The sequence below is a fragment of the Malaclemys terrapin genome, chromosome 1 (assembly GCF_027887155.1).
Source record: "Malaclemys terrapin pileata isolate rMalTer1 chromosome 1, rMalTer1.hap1, whole genome shotgun sequence".
Classification (NCBI taxonomy): domain Eukaryota; kingdom Metazoa; phylum Chordata; order Testudines; family Emydidae; genus Malaclemys; species Malaclemys terrapin.
The window spans coordinates 83,327,285-83,343,178 of NC_071505.1; the positions used below are offsets into that span (position 1 = coordinate 83,327,285).

At 44.1% G+C, this 15,894-nt stretch overlaps 1 long non-coding RNA gene across 1 annotated transcript; it reads right to left on the reverse strand.

Annotated features, from left to right (window-relative positions):
- Positions 1-733: 733 nt before the first annotated feature.
- Positions 734-5,095, reverse strand: LOC128830644 (uncharacterized). Its single transcript, XR_008443628.1, has 3 exons — positions 4,589-5,095; positions 2,789-2,884; positions 734-1,166 (listed from the first exon to the last, which is right to left on the reverse strand). It is a non-coding gene; the product is annotated as an uncharacterized LOC128830644 (long non-coding RNA).
- Positions 5,096-15,894: the final 10,799 nt, after the last annotated feature.

Sequence of the window (15,894 nt, forward strand, 5' to 3'; positions counted from 1 at the left end):
TATTAACCAAAAAAGTGAAGCGGAAAATCAAAGACTGATGATCTTTACAGATGCAAAGAGTAAATTTTGACTCAATAACATTCACTCATTTAGGGATGTTCCTTTGACCCATATTAATTTGAAGACAGTTTTCAAAATATCTTACTAAGAAAGATTTTGCTATAAGTGTCAGTGAATCATTTAAAATCTCACTCATTTTTTAAGTTGCCCTCCTTTAAATGATTTCAGCTTGACAGCTCTGTAGATCTTCTATTATTTTGCACATATAACTTCTTTTAAAATGAATTATCAGTTTGCCTTTTGGTTTCAAACCCCTCTGGCAACAAATGAATACTCTTCAGCGTGGATTATGTTTGTACTTATTGCTATTGCAGGGCAAGTTCTGCTAAATGATCTAAATGAGAAACCTATAGAAATCTCAGCAGGGCTATAAAATAAAGTTTTTCGACCGATAGCAGTACAGTAAAATGGTAAAAACATGCACTGACTTTTTAGGACCATACACATAGACTATTGACTAAGAGCCTAAAAGTTTCTTGCATTTTTTAATGATACATTTTGACTTTTAAAATAATTTAAGGCACTGGATCTCAGGTCAAAGTTCTTTTCTAACATTCTTATTTATTACTGAAATCAAGAAACTTCTCTTGTGTAGTTGCAACAAGGATGTAGACAGAGTCTGGTTTGACTGACAAGGGAAAAGTGGGAGTTAATGAATATTGCTCTGGTGTTAGACAGGTAAAGGACTCCCCCCCTTCCTGTTAATTCAGTTAAAACAATGAAGAGAAAAACCCAACCCACCCTTGTCTTGTTTGGCTTAGACATGAACTCTTGATAAGACTGTGGTAAACAAGCAACTTTTTAATAGGTTTTATATTTATATTTGGCTGAGAAAGTAGTATGTTACAAAAATGTAGAATTGGTGCCTTAGTTATCAGATCAATGAGTCATTGCAAATGCAGTCAGTTTCATCTATTGCAGATTACAGAAAATGACTGAGATAAAGAATAATAGAACATTTTAACATGAACATTATATTTTTCACATTTCTTCATGGAAAGGATATCCCTGCAGGAAGGAGAAAGGTGGAGTACAGCCCATGTAGCATTTCTTGTACTGCATTGTACAAACCTTTGTAGGGACACAGGAACAGGATACGGAAGTTTCTACAGGAAAACGGAGAAAAGTTCAAACATAAACAGCATCCAAAAAATTTACCAACAGTTTATTAGATTTCCTTTTTCTCTTTAAATGTTCTAGGACCCTTACACTGCAATGTCATGTAATATATGAGTTTGTGTTGATACATCTCTGTAATCTCTGTTCTGTTATATACGCAAAATAATTAAAAAAATAAATTATGCAGGTTATGTTAAATAGTCATTTAAAATTAAAACACTTTTGCATAATATTCTCATTTTAATGAAATAACCAAGGGTCAAAACAGCATATATGTAGATTATACACTAAATATATGCTATTATGTACAGCATATTAGAGGAAATGGCTAAATTTCCACATGACACTAAAACAAAATTATGCCTTTTGAACATTTCCACCATAACTGCTTAGGGGCCTGTCCCCAAAACCAATTGAAGAAAATAGGAGTTTTTCCATTAACTTCAGTGGGCTTTGTATAAAGTACTAAGGCCTTGATTCAGTAAAATATTTAAGCGTGTGCTTAAGTTCACCCCTTGTCAGCAAAGCAGCTAAGTATATACTTAACTTTAAAGTATATTCTTAAGTGCTTTGATGAACAGGGAAATACTTAAGATCATGCTTATGTGTTCTGCTGAATTAGGTCCTGAATTTGCATACACATTATTAAGAAAGTTTCTTGTGTAATATTTTGTTGACTATCATTGAAATGTGGCATTTCTTGACCATACCTGGTTAACACTCAGCAACTAAATGTTAAGTTAATATTTATGTAGCCATAATTCTGGATGCATATCAGTTATCTCTTATGATCATGACTGTATGCAGAAAGTACAAAAAAAACCCAAAACATATTTATCAAGTTTTCACTTTATATACATTTAGGGTACATGTAGGGAAGGTGTCTTGAGATAGTATACACAATGATGCTTAATGGCTGATGCTGGATTGGTACTCTCTTTTGGAATAGGATCAGGTTCAGGCTGTAGGCCTATATCTGTTGAATATTTAGAAGGATCAAAATAACATCATGTTTAAATGATTCAGATGTAGGTGCATCTGTACTATAAGTAGGAAAAATGGATGATGTTCTTATATTAATTTTTAAATAGACATCAAAATAATCTCTGAGTTAAGTTTCCCTCCGAGATGGCCTAAGAGGAATGCCACATTTTAGTTACATTTAAAGGCAGAATATGAGGCATAACAGGCACCCCTTCAAACCATGAAGAAAGTACATTGCACTAAATTAGAGAAATGTGTGTATAATGTCAAAAGATTGACGTAGATCGAACTATTTACCTCTCTAAATAAAAAACAAAACAAAACACCTCCCTAAAGGACTGATTTTTTAGTGTACTAAGAGCAGCTCTGTCATATTATGCTGATCTCCATCATTCCCCATAAGGAGCACAAGAGGCATTTGATCAGTAATCTATACTGACTAACAACTGATTTATCTGAAAACTTTTAAGTGTTGGTTTTGACTGATAAAGCCTAAGTAGTTTGGATATTAACTACCTTAGGACCAGCTCTAGCAGATAAGATCAGCTGACCTACTTTAGTTAACCACTCCATGGTTTAAACATGTGGCAAAGAGGGGTACTTGATTCTGGAATGTCCTTCTCACCTGGATCAACCAAAGCCCAGATTTGGGGATCTTCAGAACACTCTGAAAATTTCTTTTCTCAAGTGTCTTCTGTATGGGGTGTGTGTTGTTATGGTTCTGGAGAATGAGAATGGGTAATAGCTTGTTTTGTTGTGTTGATGGACTTTAAAAAAAATGGTTTATTATTTAAATGCTATGTTTCCTAACGCTTATACATTACCAAGAGCACGGATGGGCACTTGTATCAATATAAATAAAATTAATTAATAAATTAAATACATTAGAAGAGAAAGATGTACAATCACTCAGAGGCAATTGCAAAGTGTTAGGGAGAAAATGGCTGTCAAAGTGAAATGTCTTTCAGGCTAGAAAACATAAAAATCTAACTACACGTTAGCATACGTTTGCACAATTTAATCCAACTACAAAACATCTCGGAATCTATGCTTGGTGGAAATAGAGAGGTTGTGTTCCATTTAGCTAGAAGCATCTGAAAACAGCAAAAGGAGATCAGAGAGACAAGGTAGGTGAGGTAATAATTTTTACTATACCAACTTCTGTTGTGAAAGAGACAAGTTTTCAGCCTTTGTCTAAACTACACAGTTAGGTCGACATAAAGCAGCTTATATTGACCTAACTATGTCAGTGTACATATTACAGCCTTGCTTCCGCCAATGTAAGTGCCCTACTACACTAACATAATAACTCCACCTTCACGAGAAGCTTAGAGCTTATGTCGGTGCAGTTAGGTCAACGCCGTATCAGTGTAGACGCTGCCTTACTGGTTGTTGGCTGTCTTGTCGATTTCACACTGGAGCCATGAAATTGATAAGAAACCCCGGCTCTCCGCTCCCAAATTGGGCTGCTACCAGGTCTCCGCTCCAAGCCGGGCTGCCACCCAGGCTCCCAGTTCCCCATTGAGAGCCCTGCTGCCCCCCGCCCCGGGGTCCTGGCTCCCTATTCCCCACTGGGAGTCCTGCTGCCCTCTGGGGTCACAACTTCTCACTCCCATCGGGGAGCCTGGCTGCACCAAGGCTTCCAGCTCAGAGCCCGCTGTCTCCCCCGCCCCTCGGGCTCTCCATTCTCTGCTGGGAGCTCAGCAGCTGACCAGACTCGGGGATGGCTCTCCCCGTCCGAGATGAGAAGCCCTGGGTGGTTTCCCCTCTCCCCCGCACCAGCTGCAAGCAGGGAGACAAGAAGCCCCAGGCAGCTTCCCCCCTGTTCCCAAGATTGGAGAGGCAAGAAGCCCGGGGGCAGCTGGGCTCCTGGCGGGAGCTGTGCAAAGCTGAGAGCCTGGGCTCTCAGCCCCCACACTCAGGGGCGGCTCTATGTATTTTGCCACCCCAAGCACGGCAGGCAGGCTGCCTTCGGTGGCATGCCAGCGGGAGGTCCGCCGGTCCTGGCATTCCCGCCACCGAATTGCCGCTGAAACCGCGGGACCGGCGGACCTCCCGTAGGCACGCCGCCGAAGGCTCCCTGACTGCGCCCTCACAGCGACTGGCAGGCCGCCCCCCATGGCTTGCCGCCCCAGGCACGCACTTGGTGCACTGGTGACTGGAGCCGCCCCTGCCCACACTGCCCCTCTTCAGTCCGTGGAAGCGCTCCTGGTGAGGACGTGCACCACTGACAGGAGGGTAGTGTGAACATCAGCCACCGCAGTAATTATTGTGATGACTGTAAGTCAACCTAACCTAGGTCAGCTTAAGGTTGTAGTATAGACATGCCCTCAGTCTTAGGCCTGGTCCATACCTCTGAGAGACGTAGCTATACTAACCCCTGATGTAGACAGTACTAGCTTGATGGAAGAATTCTTCCACTTACCTCGCTACTGCCTCTCGGGGAGGTCGATTACCCTGTCGACGGGAGAGGCCCTCCTGTCTACTGCACCACTGTAGCCTTTTAAGTGTAGACATACCCTTATACGAGGAGGGTTAGGTAATACTTTTACTGGACCAACTTCTGCTGGTGAAAGAGACAAACTTTCAATCTTACACAGAGCTCTTCAGCTCTGGAAAAGATAGTGTCACAGATACAGGGGCGTGTACAGGAATTTAAATTTTACAACATTAGGGAGGGGACACATTGAACACACACATATTCTACACATTAAACCATATCAACACACACATACATCATATACAAAAAATAAACAGCAATATAGTCACCATTTCAACAAACAGTACTGTTAATCCACTTCAGATACAGGCTCCTTAACCTTCTGGGGGGAACATGTGCAAACTAAGTAGGCACATGTGCATCCATAACCTCACATTATGGGGATACGTGTATGACCTCCCTGAGTTTGCCCATCACATGTTAGGAGAAAATACCATAATAGAAAAGTGGGGGAGGGGCAGAGAGCTCTTCCAGACCCAGGACCCTCCCATCCCAGGGCTCCAGTGAAAAGAGTGAGCTCCTCCTGCACCGAGGCTCTGTGGGGGATGCAGAAATCCTCCAGCCTTGGGGTCCCAGCAAAGGGCGCAGAACTCCTCCTGCTCCTGGGCTGTGGTGGGGAGAGGGAGAGAGCTCCTCTCCCCCAGGGATGTGTGGGGAGAATGAAACTTCTCCAGCCCCGGGGCTGCAGTGGGCAGAGCGTTCTCCCTGCCACAGCCCCGGGGGAGAGGAGTTCTGCGGCCCCTGCCGATTATTGGGGGGGGCCCTGTGCCCCTGCTTGCCCACCCTTGTGCATGCCCCTGTACACATAAATACAAGGCAGAACAGATTGTTTAGCATTAGGCATTAACAAGAGACCATTTAAGGTGAAGTGGGCAGTTAAGACCTCTGTAGCTGTAAGACACAGGCGGGGGTAGTGGGTTAGAGATTGTTATAATGAGCCATAAATCCTTTGTCTTTATTGAGTCACCACCCACCTTGTCACTTTAACATCCTGGAATCAGCACAGCTACAACACAGCAAACATAAAAGGAGATTAATTATACATAGAAACCAGAGTGATGGGTGCACTAGAAATACCTTGGTTAAAATAGGTTAGATTAAGAGATTAGGTTAGAATTAGTCAGATGGGTAAAAGAAAACAGAGAGATGCAACTAATGTTCTAGCCTGAACCTGTGTTTTAATTAATTAGCCTGGAGATGAAACTGTGCAGAAAAGCATATTGAGAGCCCGTAGTAAGAAGCTCGCTGGATTCTAAAATAGTTACTCAGTATGGTCTCATTAGACTCCATGGTCCTCTAAGATTCTTGGAATCTTCTCTCTCTGTTTCAATAGAAATTAATCATAATGAGAAAATCCTGTTAGGTGCTTCATAGTCCTTCAATACACAGCACTATATAATATTCTTGAAATGATAACGTATAAGACAATCACATCCTATTCAATAGGCAATACATTACAAATACATAATTAGGAAGGCTAACCTAAATGAATCACATATATGAGTGTCAGCTTTAACCTAAACACATGGGGTCACATGCTCCTTTCTGCTACACAATACAGAGGAAAACAAAATGTGCCAGAGGAAGAAGAGAGTGGGAGAGCAGTGCACAATCCCCATTGATAACAATACTGCAGAGTCCCCATGTTTGCAAATCCATGTGATAGGACTACTACAGAACTTGGGGGATGGGTATGAGGTAGGGAAAAAGCTGGGGAGCAGTCACTCTCTAGAGAATCCTCCCTTAAGGATACAGGCAAATTTATGATTGAAACCCAGCAGTAACTCTCCTTCTGGGCCTGCAAACTCCACCGACAGAGAATGCATTGCTGTACACTTACTGTTGAAGGTGCTACTATAGGGGAAGAGGAAACCCAGGAAACAGTGCAAAGGCCCCAGTTCTCTTTGGTGTTCCACTTATTTGTTTCATGGAATGGGGATGCAATTATCCCTTCTTTATTCTCTGACAGAATGATTACAAGGAAACACTGTGAGCTGCAACGTGCAGGGTTTTACTGTCCCTGAGAATGTGGTCCAACGTTTTAACTTTATTTTAATTAAGACAAATAGTTGTTAGTCTAGGAGTTGCAGTTCTACTTAAGTCTGCTCTGCAAGACTCTCCAGAGCTCAGTAGAATGCCCAGACAGAAATAACGCTCCAATGGGAACAGCATATAATCAGTCCTTTTGAAACAACATGCATATAGAACCAGTGCTTCCCCATTGAGGTACTGTAGGTGGCACTTTCATTGCTTTAAAATGACATATAAAACTGAGATCCTGGACATTTGTGAGCAATAAAGATCTCATGGGATTTTTTGGCAAGACCAATGTTGCTGGCGCTGAAGCTCAGATTTGTCCAGCTACAGGAAAGAGGAAGGGTATGTCTACACTACAAAATTAGGTCGATTTTGTAGAAGTCGATTGCGTATGTCCCCACTAAGCGCATTAAGTTGGCAGAGTGCATCCTCACTACCTGGCTAGCATCGACTTACAGAGCGGTGCACTGTGGATAGCTATCCCACAGTTCCCGCAGTCTCCGCTGCCCATTGGAATTCTGGGTTAAGCTTCCAATGCCTGATGGGGCAAAAACATTGTTCTGGGTGGTTTTGGGTACATGTCAGCAGTCACCCTTCCCTCCATGAAAGCAACGGCAGACTATCGTTTCGCACCTTTTTTCCTGGGTTACCCGTGTAGAAGCCATACCACGGGAAGCATGGAGACCGCTCAGCTCACCATCACCACTGCTGTTGTGAGCATTGTAAACACCTCGTGCATTATCCTGGAGTATATGCGGAACTGGGCTAAGAGACGCCAGCATGAGGTGGATTTTGATGAGGACATGGACACAGATGTTCCTGAAAGCACGGGCTGTGGCAATTGGGACATCATAGTGGCACTGGAGCTGGTTGATACAGTGGAAGCCGATTCTGGGCCAGGCAAACAAGCACAGACTGGTGGGACCGCATAGTGTTGCAGGTATGGGATGATTCACAGTGGCTGCGAAACTTTCGCATGCGGAAGGCCACTTTCCTGGAACTCTGTGAGTTGCTTTCCCCCACCCTGAAGCGCAGGAATACCAAGATGAGAGCTGCCCTGACAGTTGAGAAGTGAGTGGCAATAGCCCTGTGGAAGTATGCAACGCCTGACTGCTACCGGTAAGTCGGGAATCTGTTTGGAGTGGGCAAGTCTACTGTAGGGGCTGCTGTGATCCAAGTAGCCAATGCAATCATTGACATTCTGTTATCAAGGGTAGTGACTCTGGGAAATGTGCAGGTCATACTGGATGGCTTTGCTGCAATGGGGTTCCCTAACTGTGGTGGGGTGATAGATGGAATGCATATCCCCATCTTGGCACCGGACCACCTTGCCAACCAGTACATGAACCGCAAGGGGTACTTCTCAACGGTGCTGCAAGCACTGGTGGATCACAAGGGAATTTCACCAACACCAACATGGGATGGCTGGGAAAGGTGCATGACGCTCGCATATTTAGGAACTCCAGGCTGTTCGAGCAGCTGCAAGAAGGGACTTACTTCCCAGACCAGAAAATTACTGTTGGGGATGTTGAAATGCCAATAGTTATCCTTGGAAACCCAGCCTACCCCTTACTCCCATGGCTCATGAAGCCTTCCACAGGCATCCTGGACAGTAGTAAGGAGCAGTTCAACTATAGGCTGAGCAAGTGCAGAATGGTGGTAGAATGTGCCTTTGAATGTTTAAAAGCTCGCTGGCGCTGTTTGCTGAGTAGGTCAGACCTCCCTCAGCGCAACCAACATTCCCATTGTTATTGCTGCTTGCTATGTGCTCCATAATATCTATGAGAGTAAGGGAGAGATGTTTATGGTGGGGTGGAAGGTTGAGGCAAATCACCCTGCGTCCAATTTTGAGCAGCCAGACACCAGGGCAATTAGAAGAGCACAGCAAGGCGTGCTGCACATCAGAGAAGCTTTGAAAAACAGTTTCATGACTGGCCAGGCTTCGGTGTGACAGTTGTGTGCGTTTCTCCTTGATGCAAACCTGCCCTCTTTGTTGATTTTAATTCCCTGTAAGCCAACCACCCTCCCCACTTCGAAATAAAGTAACTATTGTTTTGAAACCATGCATTCTTTCTTTATTAATTAAAAAAAAAATGAGAGCTCGAACAAGGTAGCTTGGGTGGGGTGGGGGAGGAGGGAAGGATAAGGCCACATTGTTTATTGTAGCCACACTAAAAATCAAACTGTTTGAATGACAGCCTTCTGTTGCTTGGGCCATCCTCTGGAGTGGAGTGGCTGGGTGCCCAGACCCTCCACCCGCCCAGCCGCCCCCTCACCCCCCGCGTTCTTGGGCATCTGGGTGAGGTGGATATGGACCTTGGGGAGGAGGGCATATAGTTATACAGTGGATGCAGTGGGGGTCTGTGCTCTTGTTGGCTTTTCTGCAGCTCCAACAGATGCTTCATCATGCCTGTTTGCTCCCCCATTAGCCTCAGCATCGCGTCCTGCCTCCGCTCTTCTCACTCACTTAATTCTTTCCTGGCCTCTTCCTCTGAATGCCTCCATGCATTAAGCTGTGCCCTATCAGTGCAGGAGGACTGCATGAGCTCGGAAAACATGTCATCGCAAGTGCGTTTTTTTCGCTTTCTAATCTGCAATAACCTCAGGGATGGAGATGATGGGGGAGCGTAGAAACATTTGCACGTGTGGGGGGAGATAAAAAGGGAGAGTAAAATTTAAGATGATACATTTCTGAGAACAAAAGGGAGACTCTTTCACAGTGAATCAAGCAATTCACAGCAGACAGCACATGTGCTTTAGGTACAAGGTCACATTTTGCCTTTTATATTGAGCGCCTGCCGATATGGTAACACATCACACACAGCTGGGCAACAGAATTCGGTTTCCAGGCAGCCATGGTAAGCCTTTTGGTACGTGGGGTTGGCTTCTTACGCCTTCATAACATGTGGGAATGTTTTCAAACTGCAGCACCCTCCTTTCCCAGAGCAAGCAATGGGTTGGGTTTCACATTTAATAGGTGGGGCTGCACTATTCGGGTAGATACACAGCACATACCTACCCCCACCCCATCGTGTGGCTATTCTTTGGGATGATCCCTTTTAGCCAAGTGCAAACAGCGCAGCATGAACGGGGTCCTTTTACTGTTCCCTTACAAAAATTCCCCTATTTCAACCCAGTGACCATGAATGATATCACTCTACTGAGGCTAACACAGAAAGATATAGACCGAATGTTGCTTGAATGTGACCAAAACCCAGGACCATTCACTGCCATGCTTTGTGCTGCAATGATTCTAGAATACTTGACACTGGCTTGGCGTGGTAAAGTGTCCTACCATGAATGATGAAATAAGGCAGCCCTCCCCAGAAATCTTCTGCAAAGGTTTTCAGAGTACCTCCAGGAGAGCTTCATGGAGATGTCCCAGGAGGATTCCCACTCCATCCCCAGACATGTGAACAGACTTTTCCAGTAGCTGTACTGGCTGCAAATGCATCCCAATTCTTCAGGGCAAATCAAACATTAAACACTATTGCTTTTAAACACTGTACTGTAGTTACAAATGTGCACTCACCAGAGGTGCCTTCTCCAGCTTCAGGGTCGGGGATCCCGCGTTGGGAGGGTATTGGCTCCAGGGTGATAAAAAGGTCCTGGCTGCTGGGGAGAACAGATTCACCACTTGCCTGCTGCGCATTCTCTTCCTTCTCATCCACAAAATCCTCCTCCCTGTTGTGTGAGACTCCCCCCTTGCAGGTGTCCACGGACAGTGGTGGGATAGTTGTACGGTCCCCCCCTAGAATGCCATGCAGCTGATCATAGAAGCGGCATGTATCGGGCTCTGACCAGGAGCGACCGTTTGCCTCCTTTGTCTTTTGGTAGGCTTGCCTGAGCTCCCTAACTTTCATGCAGCACTGCTGTGTGTCCCTGTTGTAGCCTCTGTCCAACATGCCCTGTGAGATTTTGGCAAATATATTTGCATTTCTTCTTTTTGATCGCAGTTCGGCCTGCACAGATGCTTCCCCCCATACAGCAATCAGATTCAGTGTCTCCCTTTCAGGCCATGCTGGAGCTCGTTTGCGATTCTGGGGGGACTGCATGGTCATCAGTGCTACTGAGTTCGCCACGCTGACCAAACAGGAAATGAAATTCAAAAGTTCCTGGGGCTTTTCCTGTGTACCTGGCTAGTTCATCGGAGTTCAAAGTGCTGTCCAGAGCACTCTGGGATAGCTCCCGGAGGCCAATACTGTCGATTTGTGTCCACACTACCCCAAATTCAACCCAGCAAGGTCGATTTTAGTGCTATTCCCCTCGTCGGGGAGGAGTACAGAAGTCGATTTTAAGAGCCCTTTAGGTCAACAGAACAGGGTTGATTGTGTGGACACAGTCATTTTTAAATTGACCTAATGCGGCTAAATTCGACCTAACCCTGTAGTGTAAACCAGGCTGAAGAGAAGAGAAAACCCAGGTCTATTGGTGAACCATTCATTACTATTGATGCAACTTGTCAGCCATTCAGATATTACAGTGACAGGTGTGGCACAAAACCCAAAATAAATTAGATCCTCATTCCAACTTGGGCAATTACATTCTACTTGCCTACATTCCAAAACCTCTTGGAGACACCCCAGTAACCAGAAAGGTACTTGTTCAGGTTAGAATTACATAAAAAGATGTATTATTATTTAATATTTATATCACTGTAGAACCTATTGTCCTAGGTGCTATACAAGCAGGTACAAAATAACAGTCCCTGCACCACAAAACTTTCAATCTAAGAAGACAAATGAACACAAAAAAATGGGGAGGGGTAAGGGATACAATATATATGATTTTTTATATATTTGCATTTATAAAACTATTATAAATAAATTGACAACTATCCTCATCTGCCTGCAACCTAGCTAATTAGCTATTTTTATAGAATCATGATAGATTTAAGAAAAAAACACGCTTATAGTGCCCAGAAGTCAGAGCAAAATTGTGCTAGGTCCTGTACCAACCCAGATCTCGACATGATCCTTGAAGAGTTTAAATGGAGAACAGAATCACAGTAAAACTGGCTGTATTTTAGTATATAAATAAAGGATTGGGTGCTTACAGGAATGCACAAGATTTATAGTCAACTTTAAAAACACAGTGAAATCTGTCTTAAGGGACAGACACAAATTGGTTACTTAATTAAGGATGTCTAATAAAAATGAAGAAGAATTATACATTGTACATTTGGGACTGCATTAGGGGAAACTCTTACTCGGGGGATAGGGGGGCTGCTTTAAACAGTTGGCTTCTTGCAAAGTTTGATTGTCTTTAGACAAACGGAACTTAAGAGACATCTGGGGTGCATATATTTTGCCTGGGTTCACTCTACCCCATCAGTTTGGGAATTCCAGCTGGCAGATCACTAATAGCAGTATTATGTCTTACTCAGTTGCAATGGAGCTAGTCACTAGTTATAATCTATTCTCTTGCTAGCTTGACAGCTGCCATTTAGGCCAACATTGAGCTCTGAACCAGGAACTCCAGAGAAGAAAGAATTAATCTCTACAGCTTGAAGTAAAGAGCGAGGTTTTGTTGTTGGCGGTGTAACAGACACAGCTCCTGTGGACCAGATGGAGACACGCAACTCACACTGACAGTGGGTTACCTTAGTACATCGCTAGTATTTTTAAACCTGTGCCATTAGGACACCTTTCCCTAGGCAACTACTTTTATACCAGATAAAGCCTTCGATAGCATAATAAACATTGTCCCTCATTCACCATATTTTACTTGTGAATCAATGTTTTAGGGCAGGGGTGGGCAAACTTTTTGGCCTGAGGGCCACATCTGGGAATAGAAATTGTATGGCGGGCCATGAATGCTCACAAAATTGGGGTTGGGGTGCGGGAGGGAGTGAGGGCTCTGTTTGGGGGGTGTGGGCTCTGGGGTGGGGCCAGAAATGAGGAGTTCAGAGTGTGTTCAGGGCTCTGGGCGAGGGTGGGAAGTGGGGTGTGGGAGGGGGCTCTGAGCTGGGGGGGGTGGGCTCTGGGGTGAGGCTGGGGATGAAGGGTTTGTGGTGCAGGAGGGGGCTCTGGGCTGGGATCAAGGGGTTCGGAGGATGGGAGGGGGATCAGGGCTGGAGAAGGGGGTTGGGGCATGGGGAGAGGCTCAGGGTGGCGCTTACCTCAAATGGCTCCTGGAAGCTGCGGCATGTCCCTTCTCCGACTCCTACGCGAAAGCGTGGCCAGGCGACTCTGCATGCTGCCCCATCCACAGGCACCACCCCTGAAGCCCCCATTGGAGTGCGGGAGGGGGCCATTGGAGTGCGTCGAAACTGGAGGGGGGCCATGCCGCTGCTTCTGGGAGCCGTGTGGAGTGGCACCTGACCTACTTTCTGGCTGGAGCGATGGAGCGGGGATGCTGCCCCCGCAAACCGATGCTCTGGCTCTCCAGTCCTCCGGAAGGCAGCTCCTCCCTGCCGAACCAAGGCACTGCTTTTTGGCGCCCCCAACCGCTTAGCGCCCTAGGCGACTGCCTAGTTCGCCTAGTGGTTGCACCGGCCCTGCAAACAAATCATTTAAAAAAAGATTTTTCTCCAACAAATATCTACCTGTATTATTTGTGTCAATGACCCCATCTAAAACCTCAGAGTTTTTCCACTGCCCACAGAACTTCCTCAAATCTCTGTGCTTCAAACAAATCATGATCACTTTTTTTCAGTAAACAAAAAAGTCCCACACTTTTGTCTTCATTTTTCACATGTTACCTTTAAGACCCCACATACAGTGTCCAACCACATCTTTCTCTCAGCCTGGAGTCTTTATCTAGACTTCCTAGACTGTTATTTGGGTGAACAAAGGACTTTAACTTGTAAACCAATATTTTAAATGGCAGAACATTATTTTGAAAGGGAAAAGAAATCATTTGCTTGTTTGGAGACGTAATTCCTTTTTTGAAACAATTTGTTCCCTCCTGTTGCTTCACCATGGAAAAGAAACAATTCAGGATAGCATTGGAAAGTCCATGCCCCAGATCTTAGAAGAAATGAATGAAACATATCATAACTTCAAGAAGAGGAATTCTGGCACGCTCAAATTTCAGCAAACCATCTTCCTGACTTTGGTGCCATGACTCTGGTGCCATCTTCCTGACTCATAGACTTATAGACTTTAAGGTCAGAAGGGACCATTATGATCATCTGGTCTGACCCCCTGCATGCTGCAGGCCACAAAACCGTCCCTACCCTTTCCTTGACTCTGCTGATGAAGTCCCCAAATCCTGTGTCTTAGTGACTTCAATTGGCAGAGAACCCTCCTGCTAGAGATCCCTGCCCCATGCTGCGGAGGAAGGCAAAAAACCTCCAGGGCCTCAGCCAATCTACCCTGGAGGAAAATTCCTTCCCGACCCCAAATATGGCGATCAGTAAGACCCCGAGCATGTAGGCAAGAGTCTCCAGCCTGACCCTTGTTAGCCATTATACTGTTTACCTACCATTGCTTGGTATTCCTCAGCTAATATGTTTTACCATTAAACCATTCCCTCCATAAACTTATCTAACTTAATCTTAAAACCAGACAGGTCCCTCGCCCCCACCGTTTCCCTCGGAAGGCCGTTCCAATATTTCACCCCTCTGACGGTCAGAAACCTTCGTCTAATTTCAAGCCTAAACTTCCCCACGGCCAGTTTATATCCATTCGTTCTCGTGTCCACATTAGTACTAAGCTGGAATAATTCCTCTCCCTCCCTTGTATTTATCCCTCTGATATATTTATATATTGCCCCTCCCTTGCACACCCAACTCTAATCCTGATTATCTACCTGCATACATGTTTTCATGTATGCTTCTCAAATGAAGTTTGACTACTATGTTCTAAAAATGTACAGTAGTGCTTAAAACAAGTAAAGGCTATGCCCAATGCATATTTTTTCCGGAAGTGGTAAATTATTTAAAGTTGTACCAACATTTCATCATTTCCACCCCATCAACTTCATGAGATTTCAGTGGACCTCCAAACTCATACTCTAAAATTCCATATGATCTCAGAAGGCATTTTTCAACAGTTGACACTTTTACATGTTAATGCATGAAAAGATTTCACCTTACCCAATGCTCTTGTATGTGTGACATTAAGGGACCAGAATGTGGAGTCCTACCTACTTTCCTTGAAAAGCCTACAATCTGCCCAAATGTCAAGATGCTAATGACTAATTTTCAGTGGCAACTGTGACAATTCCCTGTTAGTTTCTTTGACTCCAATTATCTACCATTAATATAGCTGCCATAAACCCAAAAATAGGAAGCAAAAATAAGATAACATCCAAATAATGTTATGTCAAGAACATTTTTGAAATCTAATTACCCAGTTTGAATGCTCAGTCTTTTGACTATTTAAAAGATGTTACAGGGCAGTGTTTATTTAATTTATATATAATTATTACTTACTGAGTATCATTGATGTGTGCTTGACACCGTACAGACACAGAAGAAGATGTGGGGCCTGACTCAAGAAGTTTATGATCAACATCAGAAACAGACAGTACAGGACAGACACATGCAATACATGGAAAGATTATTTAAACTCCAAATGGTGTATGCTTATTATTTTTAATAGAGATGAGTCTGAACCAAAACCCTAGTTCTGAACATCCTCAAATAGGTTCAAAATCTGAACCCAGATCTGAATTTCACAAATGGCCTGGCTTTATAATGAGCCAAACCAAAAACCATAGAATCCGATTTGGGATTTTCAATCCAGATTTTGAGTACACTTTCACTATTTAAATATGGTTTGTTTGTCTTTTTCCAGTTTGTTTTTAACACTAGATATGTTTGGTGTTGTTTATGTATTTTGAGGTCTCCATCAACTTAAGGTCCAGTTCCGAGAAGTGGTCAGCACCTCTTCCAAGGTGCCGAATACTTGACACTGCCACTGAAATCAACAGAAGTTGAGGGTGCTCAGTGCTTTGCAGATCAAATCTGGAGACTGCACATTCCTTAGGACAAACGCCATGTCTCCTCAGTGTCTTGTAGGGTGCTCAATGCACTATTGATGCTTAACAAGTGGTAATAATTACTAATAAATAATATTAACATGGTCGTGTTCATCTTTAACAGCTCTGAGCCACTGTTTTTGAAAAAGCTGATTATTTTGCAAAGCCACCTTATGCTCTTAGTAGAGGCTGTTCACGGGCCAGTTTGTTGAGCTTGTTTGAAGCTCCTCCCCTGGGGTGTAGAACAGGAAGAGGTGGAGGTCAGA